Source organism: Ambystoma mexicanum, chromosome 5p (assembly GCF_040938575.1).
Source record: "Ambystoma mexicanum isolate Mex_15411 chromosome 5p, UKY_AmexF1_1, whole genome shotgun sequence".
Classification (NCBI taxonomy): Eukaryota; Metazoa; Chordata; class Amphibia; order Caudata; family Ambystomatidae; genus Ambystoma; species Ambystoma mexicanum.
Window position 1 is genome coordinate 1,110,956,426 of NC_090930.1, and position 13,379 is coordinate 1,110,969,804.

A 13,379-nucleotide genomic window follows, 5' to 3' on the forward strand; every position below is an offset into this window, starting at 1 on the left:
TGTTTAGTCAAAGCCATGCCAGCATTTATATATTTGCATTTATTTTTAAAGCGCTCACACAGTCCGTGGGCATCAAGGCGCTGTTACAGGAATATGTCTCTAAGTTGCATATTTATAATGCGCTTAATACGCTGAGGATTCTAAGCGTGGACCCGGGGATCGAACCTGTTTTGCTTTGTGTCGTCTTGTTTCCAAGGCGAGCAAGTTGCCGCCGAGCTACCCTCCCGGCACCAACATAACCAATGAAAAGCTGGTCATGTTTCTAGGCCTCTCTCATGCAAGAGACGTATTAGCTCAGGGCCCGCACTGTGTCAAGCCGATGGAAATACTCCTCTACCATGGAAGGGAGGAAAAAAGTCTGGAAGATGGATCTTTTGAAAGAGATGGAATTCCGAGATTACTTTGGGAGTAAGAAGGGTCTCAATCTCAAAGTCACCTTTTCCTTAGAGAATATCAAGGAAGGAGGTTTAACAGACTAAGCCTGGAGCTCACTCACCTGTGCAGGAGAAGTAAAGATGACCAGGAAAATCACTTTAAGGGGGAGCAATCTTAAAGAACAGGAATTAAGGGGATCATTCAGAGTGTGCATTAAAAACGCCAACACTAAATTCAAATCCCATGCCGGAACAAAAAGGTATGGAGGAAACATGTTAGAAAGGCCCCTCAGGAATTGCATGACTGTGGGGTACGTGAAGAAGGAGTCCTGCTCTGGGGTTTTCTTGAAGACCGAAATGGCCACAAGATACCCCTTAACTGTACCAATCTGTAGGCCCATACGGGTCAATAATAGCAAGCACCCAAAAACAGAGGATATGGAGCAAGCAAAAGGATTCCAGATCCCTTTCCTGGCACCATGCCAAAAACATCTGCCACCTGCTATTATAGATGGATTTGGTGGTGGGCCTTCAGGCAAAGAGGAGCACGTCCAGAACGTCCTACAACAAATCCCACTCCTTATACCCCAACCTTTCAGCAGCCAGTGATGAATGTTCAGGTTACAGCAGTTCAGGCGCAGAACCCAACCCTCCGAGTGCGATAGGAGGTCCTATCGTCTGCGGTAGGTGACAAGGGAGTGTAGATGGCCATGTCCAACAACTCACGGGAACATGTTCTCCAGGCCAATCTGAAGCAATCAAGATTATCATGAAACTGAACAGGCGCACCATCCTGAGGACCAACGGTATGACGGGGATCGGTGGGAATTCATAGAGCAGATCGAATTCCCACTTGACTGTCCAGGCGTCCCCCAGAGCTCCCCGACCAGGGAATTCCCTGGAACAGAACCACTTGCACTTCCGGTTCACACTGGAAGCAAAGAGATACACTAGAGGAGTTGCCCAACCAGAGAAAATCTCTTGAATCTCTTTGCATAGCTACCACACATGGGGTGGGTCGAAGACCATCTGCTCAGAGCATCCGCAAATACGTTGTCCTCCAGAGCCCAGAACCACCAACTGCATTGCTTCTTTGCACAGAGGCAAGAAGCCAACATCACCCTGCGTGTTGAGGTAATGCATAACTACAGTGTTGTCCGTCAGGATCAACACAGTCTTGGCTTTCACAGAGGGGAAAAAGGCCAGTAGGGACAGCCTGATCACTTTCAACTCCAGCAAATTGATGTGTTGCGGCACTCCGACGAAGACCACAGGTCACTCACCGTACATTCTTGAAGGTGAGCTTCTAAGCCTTTCAGACAATCACCCGTGACCAAGGTCACTTGGGGCCAATGTTGACGAAACAACAACCCCCTCAGGAGATTGTCCTTCACAGAACACCATTGCAGGTCTCTGGACACTCTCTGGAACATGGAGAAGGTCTGCAGAAAAGCCCAGGCTGGAACCCATGCCTGTTGTTGGAAGACATGGACGATCATGCAGAGGTTTGCTACTCCATCCTCGGCTGGGAAATCCTGGCCCAAGCGAGTGTCTAAGACCACTCCGATATCTCAGAGGCACTGGGAGTGCACCATTTGAGACTTTCTGAAGTCCAGGGAGAAGCCCATGCTGTGAAACAGTCTGCACATCTGGTACAGGTGTGCTGACACCAGGTCTGCAGAGCAGGCTTGCACAAGGCAATCATTCAGCTAGGGAAAGACATGGGAACCGCCACCACTTCCAGCAGCTTGGTGAAGACCTTAGATGCCAAAGAAAGGCCGAATGGCAGAACCTTGAACTGGTCATTGATTTTTACTTATTTTGAATCCCAGGTAGTTCTAGTGTTTCATTTGGATGGCAACATGGGGAAAACACCAGTCATTCAGGTCCAGGGCCTGGAGGATCTGGGCTAGGGTGACTATCTTGAACTTGCCCTTTGTTAAGTACATGGTCAGCAGCTGCACATCCAGGTTGGGTCTCAGGCTTCTGTCCTTTTTTGGCACCAGAAAATAGGTTGAATACCAACCCCAGCCTCATTCTGAGCCAGTTCTAGGCCCCCCTTTGGTGTTGTTGGTGAGGAGTAGGAATTCGGTATTGGAATAGTTGAGCTTCAAGTATGCACTGGACATCCACGACTGGATCAGCAAGAGGCAGGTTTTGAGCCAGTGGATTTCCTTGATGGAATCGATCTTGAGGTATAGCTGTGTGTTGTCAGCATGTATGTTGTGTGTGGCGAGGAGGGCTCCCAGCGGCTCCATGCATAGATTGAATATCAATGGGGAGAGGATGGAACCCTGCGGGACTCCACATGTGACGGGCAGCACTGGCGATGTAGAGGAGTCCATCTGAAAAAACTGCTGGCGGTTGGCGGGGTAGGACTTGAACCGGTGTAAGACAAGGTTGCTGATCCCCATGCACCGATGTAGTAGTGTTCATGAGCGCCTGGTGGTCTACTGTGTCTAAAGCAGCCGAGAGGTAGAGTAGAACCAGGAGGCAGGGGTTGCCGTCATCAAGGATGTTGAGGGCATTGTCAACTATCTGTGTGGTTGCCATCTCCGTGCTGCTTCTGGGTGTGATCCCAGATTGTTAAATTTGGAGGAGATTGTTGGTGTCAATGTGTTGCTGCAGTTGCGCGGATACCGCTTTCTCGATGATCTTACCTAGGAAGGTAAGATGGGTGATGAGGAAATAGTTACCTAGGTTTTTCTTTTAAACATCTGTTTATTCAGCTTTTTTTATATGCATAGCAATCACAATACAGTATTGACGGTTACATACCTTTTCAAGAATCTTAGGAGACAAAGAAACCAGAAGCTTAATAGTAAAACATAGCCAACATGCCTGAACATTGGTCCCTTCCAACCGTACATAGTTACCTAGGTTGTCGGGATCCAGAGTGGGTTTCTTTAGTAGCGGGATGATTTGTCCCGTCTTTCGGGTCAATGGGAAGGGGCCTTCGGTTAGGGAGCCGTTGATGATCTCCGGGTAGGGAAGGAGAGCTTCTGCGGGGAGGGTCTTGAGGATGGATACTGGGATGATGCCGTCTGTATATAATGTGGCTTTGAGGGCAGCCAGGGTTTCTACCAGGTCCTCTGTAGAGATGGTATTGAATGTTGTCCAGGGTGTGGAGATTTCGCGAGGAGGGATGCGAGATGGGTCTGTGGATGCAGAGCTGTTGTCTATGTGCTGGCGAATCTTGCTGGTTTTGTCAATGAAGAAGGTGATGGATTTTTTGATGGAGTGTGGTATGGCAGGGTCGCGTAGCTGGTTGACGCATTGCTTGACTGCTTTGAAGATCCATAAAAGCCTCAAAACCTGCATCTTTCCCTGCACCTAATATAGCCAGACCACCTCCTCTGATATACTTTGGCTATCCTAATCTCCCTATCCTATTCTGAAGACAATGTCAGTGGTGCATAAGAGTTCAAATAAAATAAATAGTAGGCATCGTGAAGGTCCAGTGACTCCAGCCATTTCCGCAGTTGAAGACCTGGAGAATCTGGACCAATGTGATTAACTTAAACTTATCCATGCACAACTATACAAGACACAACCTTATTTCTTATACAGATGGAGGTGGGGCTGAGCCTGAGGGAGGATATATTGGCTGTGAACAAAGCAAATGCACTGTGTCATGTCATGTAGTGTGCAAGACACTTAACCAGTTCTCCTCTAGAGTTTACTTCGGAAGTGGGCAGGTGTACCTATTGCAGAAATTTGGAAAGACGGAAATGATTAGAAAAAGGTCTTAGGCAGAACTACGTTAGTCTATAACATATTGTACTGCACTGTACCACACTTCACTTTATGCCCTGCTGAAAATGAATTATAAAAATGTGTATTAAACGGTTTGATAGGTTCCTTACATTGCTTGCACTAGGCAGCACACTGAACCTGAGACATGCATCTCAGCTATCAATCAAGTTATTGGTTTCTATAGAATGTTTTTACTTCTGTTACTTATTATGTTGATCCGATGACAATTGTCACGTTTGAATGAATGTATTCATTATAATTGAAAAACCAATAAAAACAAAAAAAAATGCCCTTGTACAAGTACACATGTAGCTTCTGCAGATCCATCATGGGACACATACCCAAGTCCTCCTTTGGTTCTGAAAACCATTGCCAACCTTCCCTCTAAGTTGCTGAACCTCCTCCAGCATAAGGAAATACGGGAATGGAGGAAGGATGTGAAGTACAGTGATCAGGGGTGCGTTGGATAAAAGGGTGGCAGTGGCCATGAGACACAACCAGTAAATCCCAGACCTATGAGGTGGTGTGCTGCTACTTCATAAAGCACAGGGACAAACTCCCTCCCACCAAATCAAAATTAACTAAGTCCAGATTAAAATGTTTTAGAGCAGAGGTTATCAAGAGGACAGTGCTGTCATGATGCCTACCCCCGGGGACCCAGACAAAGTCCAGCAACCCCGGAAGCAGGAATCAAGTTATTCCAAGCAAGCCCAACAACCCCTGCTAGGAGCTATTTGCCATAGGCGCCAGGCTCATAGATTAAAACTTACCTGATGCAGACCATGCTGCAAACTTACCTGATGCAGACCATGCTGCAAGAGCTCCAAGCCAAAAGAGGCTTGGAAGCGACTACTTTACCTAGGGACTATTTTTTTACTCGGGTGGGGCTGGGGAGGAATACTTACCTTGGACTACTTTGGAGGCTATTTAAACCACGCCCGAAGAGCAGCACACGCTTCGCGTTATTCTGCATCCAGCAGCGTAACGCTCACCGTGCCTGCAAGTCTGCATCCAGTCTTCAGCCACGCCCGCCTCGAGTCTGGAGCTCCTAGGAAAAGGGGGAAAGAAGGAGATAAGGTTAGGACAACAGCAATACCTTTGATTCTTACCTGAGTTCCCAATCCACCGTGCCTTCAAGCTGGAAGAAAGAAGTTATTTTTTGCGCATCGCCTCGCCTGCTGCAGTGCCGAGCTGAACTCACCGGCCTTCGCAGCATCTTCACTATCCACCGCATCCTGCATGTTCCCGCCGCACTCCAGCACCTAAGGGGAACACAAGAAAACAAGGTGAGCCAAGGGAATAAACAGAAGCAATATTAGTCACCCCCATAGACTACCTGATTTTACCGCCGGGGGTACTATTCCTCTTCACGGGATCGGCGCAGCCTCCATCGCATCCTCGCCGTACCCCGGCCCCTAAGGGGAAACAAAAGGACAGCAAGGTGAAACCAAGGGACAAACAAGGGGAATCCTTCTCACCACAATAGACTTACCTAATATTACCGCCGGAGGCATTATTCCCCGAGACTTCATAATTTCTCTCAGCATCTGAATAAGGGAGAAAGCAACAGGTTACATATTGACATTATTCTATCGAACTGTGTTGGATAATACAAATCCTTATCTGAATATCACCGGCTGCCACAAGGAACTCTTCGCTAGGGTCAAGCTGCAACCTGCAACCTGCAAGGAATCGGACAAGAGTGAAAGTCAGACATTTGAACTCTTACGGACTATATACTTACGGCGACTCGCCGGAAATCTCAGAGTCAATATTGTTCTGGAACTTGCCAATTCCTTCTAACCAGTGAAGCAACTGGATATCTACGCGCCCCTGCGCTCAACGCAGGATGGAGAGCTCATCTTTCCAAACCATCAGGTGAGACTATAAGAGGGGACATTAAAAGTGATCAGTGGGGAGAACAGCGAGGGTGGGGGTTAACACTCAACTTCACGGGTGGTTAATTCCCTTTCTCCATTTGCAGGAGAATACTCCTACGGGCCAAGCAAACGAAGTTAGGTGGGCCAGTCCAGTCGGTCATCTCGGCTCTACGCGTCACATTGGTGGAGACTGCAGCAGTCCAGTTCAGATCGACGCCTCTGTGGGAGCCAGGTGAGCTTAACAGGTGGACACAACAGCAACTCTTTGGGCACCTCTGCCTCTACCCTGGAGGGGGAAGTGATGCTGGTCCTGCTTGCCAGAGAGTGACAGCATCCTACCACAGAGGGCAAAGTGTGTATAAGATTAAAAGGAACGGCCCTTGCTAGTAGGGGAAGCAGACAGTTGACCAGTTAAACCAAACACATAGCTGTGTCCTTGGAGACCTTGCAAATCTCCAAGGATTTAGAGGGTTTAACCTCAAACAGGCTGATGACATCAAATGGGATGTCAAGGAGATTTGACTTCATCCTGAAGTACTCCTCCGGAAATGTAAGCCACAGCACAAGCCACGCTGTCCGTCTCCAGTCCAGACTTCAGTATCAGCTGTGCAGCCTCCTTACTATCACCAACCAAAGAGGCAAACAGTCTTTTGCTTCCTGCGTTGGCAAACTTTCAATAGCCTCAGAGATTACACTCAAGAGTGTATAGGAGTACTATGCCAGGGAAAAGGTAATATTGACAGTCCTCAAAGCAGGCTGTCAGCAGCACATACCTTGCAATCAATGGCGTCCAGTTTTTTGCTTTCACTGTCTGAGGACAACATGGGAAAACTTGTGGACCACGACCCAGCAGTGGAAGCCTGCACCAACAGTCTCCAAAGGAAGGGTCTGCAACTTTTGGCTCTCCAGATGTTTTGTACTACAACTCCCATGATTTTTCACCGTGGACTATGATGTGTAGGGCTCATGGGAATTGTAGTCCAAAACATCTGGGCAGTCAAAGGTTGCAGAACCATGCTCTAAGGCATTAAGTATGTGGATAAAAACACAAGATCCGAAGTGGTTGGGTGATGGTTTAACATCCCATAAGAACAATACTGGTAGGCAATGACAGAAGCCAGGGTAGGACTAAAAGGGTCACAGAACTGGTGAGGAGCCTTACATAGTAATTTACAGGTTTACACACACATGACATGCTTTAATCAGGAAATGAGGAAACCCCTCAAAAGGTCAACAAATGTAGTATCCATGGGCAGAGCACAGTAAGAGCAGGCAGAAGACAGAGCTATGGCTGCTGTAGCAGAAAAATGAAGACACAATATCCAAATGATGAGCGAGTTAGGGTTGGTAAATGTTTAATGGCAGCAAAGAAAAAGCAAAAATGTACATTGACAGGACAGGCTCCCAAACACAAAATCCAACGGACCTGCCCGTCCCAAAACGTAGCAGGTCTTAGACACGTTTGAACACACTGAAATCTATCGGAAAGGCATGGGCTTACACACTCATTAAGTCATTTCTAATGAGTACTCCTTTTCTGTTTTCAGCTTTATCACAAAAACTCCAAAGTGGTGCTACAATTCTTTCACTTCTCTAGGCACGGTGAGGAGTGGCCCACTTCTCATCTTGTACCTGCAAGCTTGGTATAGAGAATGTATTCTTATCTAGTTTTAACTCCAAACGGTGTCAGGCAGCATAGAGCAGAGCAAAAATATGAGTAGACAGTCTAACAAAACGACCTCACTGCGCAGTAGCTGAGCAATGCAAAACAAATATTTTCGCTTAAGCTTGGCAACACAGAAACACTACTTGTATGCAAGCATCTCACTGTTTCCAAGATGGAGTCGACTATCTAACCAGATAAGTGTAAACTTATTTTGGTGTGGCCTAAGCTATTGCAGCAACATTAATATTGGTTTGATTCTTATGACTGCAGCACAGCTCGTCAAGTCAGATCAGAGCTCAACATTTTATAATAAACATTTCTCTTTCCCCCACAATATATATGCCAGAAGCTGGTGCTGGTGAAGGAGGAAATAAAAAAGGGACAAAATAGCCCAGTGAATGGAGGCTGCATATGCCAGGAGCACCCGTGTGGAGGGTGTAGAACAAAGGGAGAGAAGAGCCTGATAAAGTCCAAGCGACTTTCAATTTATTTTATTTATTTTCAATTCTTATAATGTGCTACTCGCCCATAGGCCTCAAAGCGAAATGTCAGAAGCAGACGCAGATAAAGAAGACAAACCGAAGAAGCAGAACAGGAGCAGGCAGATTACGTTAAGGACTGCATAAGCCAGAAGCAGCCGCCATTTGTTTCCAAGGTAGGTGAGGGGCAGCAGAGCAGGTTGAAGGAATGGCTTGATCCTAAGGAGACAGGAATGAGGGAATTGAAAGGAGACATGCTCGCTTCTGTGGTGCTGTTGATGCTGCTCACAGGGAGCGTCAGGGTAACTTCGTCCAAGGAGGTGCTTGTAGGCGGATGCTTGACAGTAACCTCACCCAGAAACCCAAGGCTTCCTCAGACGTTGTGTATGGAAGAACCGCACCAATCTGTCTGCCACAATGGACAAGTCAGGTACCCAAGACTGTTCCTGAGGACCACAGCCCTTCCAATTAAGGAAATACTCCGTCCCACAACTCCCTACATCTAGAGTGAAGAATGTATTGCACAACCCTGGTTCCTGAAACTCGGACAGGAGGGAGCATGGCAAAGTGTATCCGATGTGACATCCGAGATGCATTCATAAGGAAGAAATCAGACACTGGATGAATGCACCATGTTTGGGAAGCAATATCTTCATTGCAAATGGTTTTAGGTTCTTAGGCGTCTGTACTAAATGTATTTGGATGAAAGCCATATCAATTCTTGGACCTTATACCTCCTTTTTGTCTGTGTATCCTTTATCCTATTCTTTGGCTTTTTGCAGATTGATTTGGCCCTTGTTGTATATATCAACCAACCATTTTGCTAATTCCTGAGCTGCAGGGTCAGAGCTAGTGGACCGGGTGTACCCCTGTTAAGCAAAAGAAAGGACCCATACCAATGGAGGTGTGGTAATGGATGTCAATACCAATTGAGGTGTGGTAATGGATGCCATGCGCAAATTCTGTTGGAGGCAGTGGGTCAATCCTATTATCTTGGGTATGATTAACATAGCAATGCAGGTATTTTTCTATGACCTAATCAACTCTTTCAGTCTGCCCACCAGTTTTCACATAAACTAAAGTCTATGGTCCAAGATTACCTTGGCCCAAAAAACCAAGGGAGGTAAATCTGTTCAAAAGTCCACAGTGATTTATCCCCGGGTGAAGAGGCTTTGAGTGGTTGCAACCGACCCGCAGGGGAAATGCGTCATGTTTTTGCTTAGCACAAATAACACACTTAAGAACGTATCTCATGATTGCTTTACTCAAATGTGGCACCCAGAACCATTGCTGAAATATCTTGCAAGTTTGTTTCATGACAGGATATCCCAGACTGCGAGAACACCACTGTGGTAGCTCCATTAGCACTTCTTTGGTTAGGACTTACAATTGACTGCGACAGGTCAACACATCAGCCAGGAGAGGTTTATGTCTGATATTGCTGCAGCAGAGGGAATACCTATGTGACTGCACGTACATTTTAATTCTGTATTTCATAATGCCTTCATGACCTGCTATTGGTATAACAAGAGTACTGAGAATAGATAAATGTTCCACTTGTTACTTAGTGTTCATCTCCTGTCTCGATAAGGCATCAGCTTTGTCATGCAATTTGCCAGGGCGATATAATACAGCATACGTAAAGCAGGTGAAGAATAACAACCAGCAGGCAAGACAGGGAGTCAGATGATGACTGTATTGCCTCTTATGCAGACAAAGAACCTTGGGCACCTCCTAATTACATAGGGTTGTACATGAGTACCCAATCAACTAGGTGCTAAAGACCTGCAGGCAATGGTCTAATCAGAATAAAAACAAGCTCATCCAGCATGGCAGGGTGGGAATGCACTTGCACCAACGTGCCCTGTAGCCCATCTTTCAGTCCATGTAGCAACACTATAAGTTGTGCCTCTTCGGATAAATCATGAGATCCTTGTCTCAAAGTTAACATTTGTACCCCTTTATCCTGTGCACTGTAAAGCCTGTCAACAATTTTCATAAATGTGGCACTAAAAACGGCATAACCAGTCAGAAAAGGATTTCCTGTACTAAGCAAGGGGGTGGCTCATGCCATAGCATCACCACCTGCTGATCTGTTCTCTCTTGGCACTATGCACCTGGCCACCCTCTGTCCTCCGGGCCCAGGTATCTGCTCACCCCGCCACCCTCCCGCACTGCCTCCGGGCCACCCCTTGCACTGGGGTCTGTATCTGTACCCATACAGCCCCCCCCCTTTTTCTTCCTGCACTTATCAGACATACCCTGTCTGCTGCCTTAAACCTAGCACTTGCAAATTGCTGGCTGCACTACCACTGTTTGTTGCATTTATTATTTATTTATTGTTATTTATCCGTTTCTCCTCTGCTTCGCACTTTCCACTTCTCCCCCCTGCCATGTACTTTCCCCTCCCCCTCTCCCATGCACTTGTGCGTTCTCAACATCACTGGGCCTAGTAAGATCGCTGTTTTGTTCTCCCCTGTTCCCCTCCCTTGCCTTGTCACGCTCTGAAACACTTGTGTACGAGCGCAACAGAAATAAAATATCAATACCCAAGTTCGAGATGACGAATATCACCTTTGCCCGATCCGTTGGGATGCAAGACTGCTTCAAAACAAAGTATAAGAAACACTGGGACTAAAATATCGTCACTTTACCAGGATCCCTATCAAAGCAGTCTGGTAAATGAATATTTAAAGAAGGGCCAGTGGCCATAGCCTGGGGTTAAATGTTGGATTTGAGGAGATTGTGGTATCAACAGTAAGACAGACACGAGTGACCACAGATCACTCTACCCTTCTATTGACAGATGCTAAATTAGATTGGGCGGATTGAAGTGCAGAGTGCTTCAAGGATGCCATTTTGGAAGAGATCTCCTGAACACTGTTCCAATGCATCCCCTCAGCTGGTTCTCCACTGTGGCCATCCTGCCAACACAAACCTAGCGAATACCCACCAGCTTGTCTATTTGTTTGTTTTATTCACTTATAATGCGCACCAAACCCCAAGGTAGCCGGGCGCAGCAGTACAGAATATGCGAGGCTTGAGGTTGCGTGGTTACAGATTACATGCAAATGCAAAATATATACAGGCCATAGAGGGTCAGTTGCTAGTTACAAGCAAGACAGAATATATAAAGGCACTAAAATGACGTCAGATCACTAGCCAGATAGGGAAGATGTACCACTGGGCAGTAGGTTGGTGAATAAATATGTATATACACTAGGAAGTATCCAAAGTTTTGTAAGAGCTAGTGAGCAACAAGTCATCGGCAGACTTCAGCAGATTGATGTAGTTGGATCTGAATTTCAAAAAAGGCTGCTCCTCACGTAGAGGGTGTGGCAGTGAATTCCATAATTGGGCCGCTCGGACCTGGAGGCTGCCACCCCCAGCCTTAGCCAGCCTAAATCTCGGTATGATGAGGCTATTGGCATTGGAAGTTCTTGCGGTTCAGGTGGAGCTTCTCTTTAGGAATTTGTCCGTGAGATAGCTAGGTGCGGCATTGTTCAAAGCTTTGTGAACAAGGGATGCAACTTTGAAATGGATTTTATTTTGGGTAGTCAGCCAGTTGTTTTGGCGCCTAATCTTAGATATATGCGATGTTTTGGACATGCCAAGAACTGCTCTCAAGGCATTATTTTGTAGGATTTGAATTCTGTGGATGATCGATTTGTTAGCACCGATGTATAGGGCATTGCAATAATCGAGCCTAGACAGAATCAAGGCTCTAGTTAAGATAATGCAGTTGTCATCTGAGAGAAAGTGTTTACCTGCTCTAATGAGTTTACAAGTGTAAGCTGTGGATGATGCCATGGATTAAACCTATTTATCGAAGGAGAGGGTGGAATCCAGATAAAAGCCAAGTGTCTTCACCTCCTTGGACACCTTGATGATATTACCATCAATCTCAAAAGAGGTGTAGTCTTGGCCTAGTTTTCTAAGATTAGAGTGAGTCCCCAGGATGATAAGCTCTGTTTTATCATCATTCAGGCATAGACCGTGGGTTGCCATCCATGCCTGGATGAGGAGATACACCCTATTTACCAAGGCCAAATCCTTGTTGTAATCCCCGGAAAGTGGGTGGAGAATCTGGGTATCATCTGCATAATTAGTGTAGGTGATACCAAGAAGGTCCAGATCATCAAAGAGGGGCTTAGTAAATATGTTGTATAGGGTTGGGGAGATGCAAGATCCCTGAGGAACTCCGTACAGGATGGGGATCAGGTCAGCCGCTGCCAAAGGGGAGAACCCCCTCACAGTCCTGTCGCTGAGGAAAGACCCAATCCAGGTTATAGCCTCTTTGGAAAGGTGTGCAGCAGAGATAGAACCTCTTATTGTTTTACTTACTAATTGTAAGTCTAGTACAACTTCTATCTTCTAATCCAAGCTCACTTCCAATTTGCATTGACAATGTTGTCAATTTCTTAACCAAGTACATTATTTTTGTCCTATATTTACTTTTTCATATGATTTATTTTCTAGAGGACAAAACTCAAAGATTATAAAAATGTCCATGGTAATGGGGGGCCCAAGAAAAGAAAGCTAAAACACCCCTGCCGTGCCTTTTTTGGTCCTGATGGCTAATTCACTGCAGATGTCAGTTACGCACATTATCACTTGGGTACGTCCAACAGATACTCCGTTAGGCTTTTCAAGTTAATTTATGGCAGATCCATTGCATCATTACAGCTAAAGTTCTCAGATTTAGGGAGCAAATACCTCAAGCCTTTACTGGGTAACAGACCTCAGACTTGTAAAATGCTTTCAGCTTCTGTCAAATACTTTCATTTTCTTTATTATCAGTTGATGGCCATTTAAAAACACTTCTGAAAACATATGAATGGGAAAAAGAGGTTGAAGAGCAGGAGCTGTAAAGGATGACTCCAAAGCCTGGTATGCTTTGACAGAATGCGAAATATATTTTCTTCATTTAAGATTGTTGTAAATCATTTGTATGCTGTTTTGCAGCAACTACTAAGCACTTTTGATGGAGCGGCATGCAAAGATGGGAGGATGTATTGTCGCAGCAGGTTTATCCGATGCATAGTTTTAGTTATTGGAAGGAGTGTCAGTGCATAAGCACTTAATAAAGCAACGTCAAGAGTTACAAATATGAGTGTAGGAGGTGATGAAACATGGGACAGAGTTTGGGTATTTACCCACCCATTAGCTAAACGGAATAAAAGCCCAACGTTTCTCTAGTCTAATACTAAGTAAAATGTTCTGA

At 45.9% G+C, this 13,379-nt stretch overlaps 1 protein-coding gene across 2 annotated transcripts in view; it reads right to left on the minus strand.

Annotated features, from left to right (window-relative positions):
* Window positions 1–13,379, minus strand: part of KDM1B (lysine demethylase 1B) — a 1,796,634-nt gene that overhangs the window by 673,295 nt on the left and 1,109,960 nt on the right. The gene's annotated exons all lie outside the window — the stretch shown is intronic.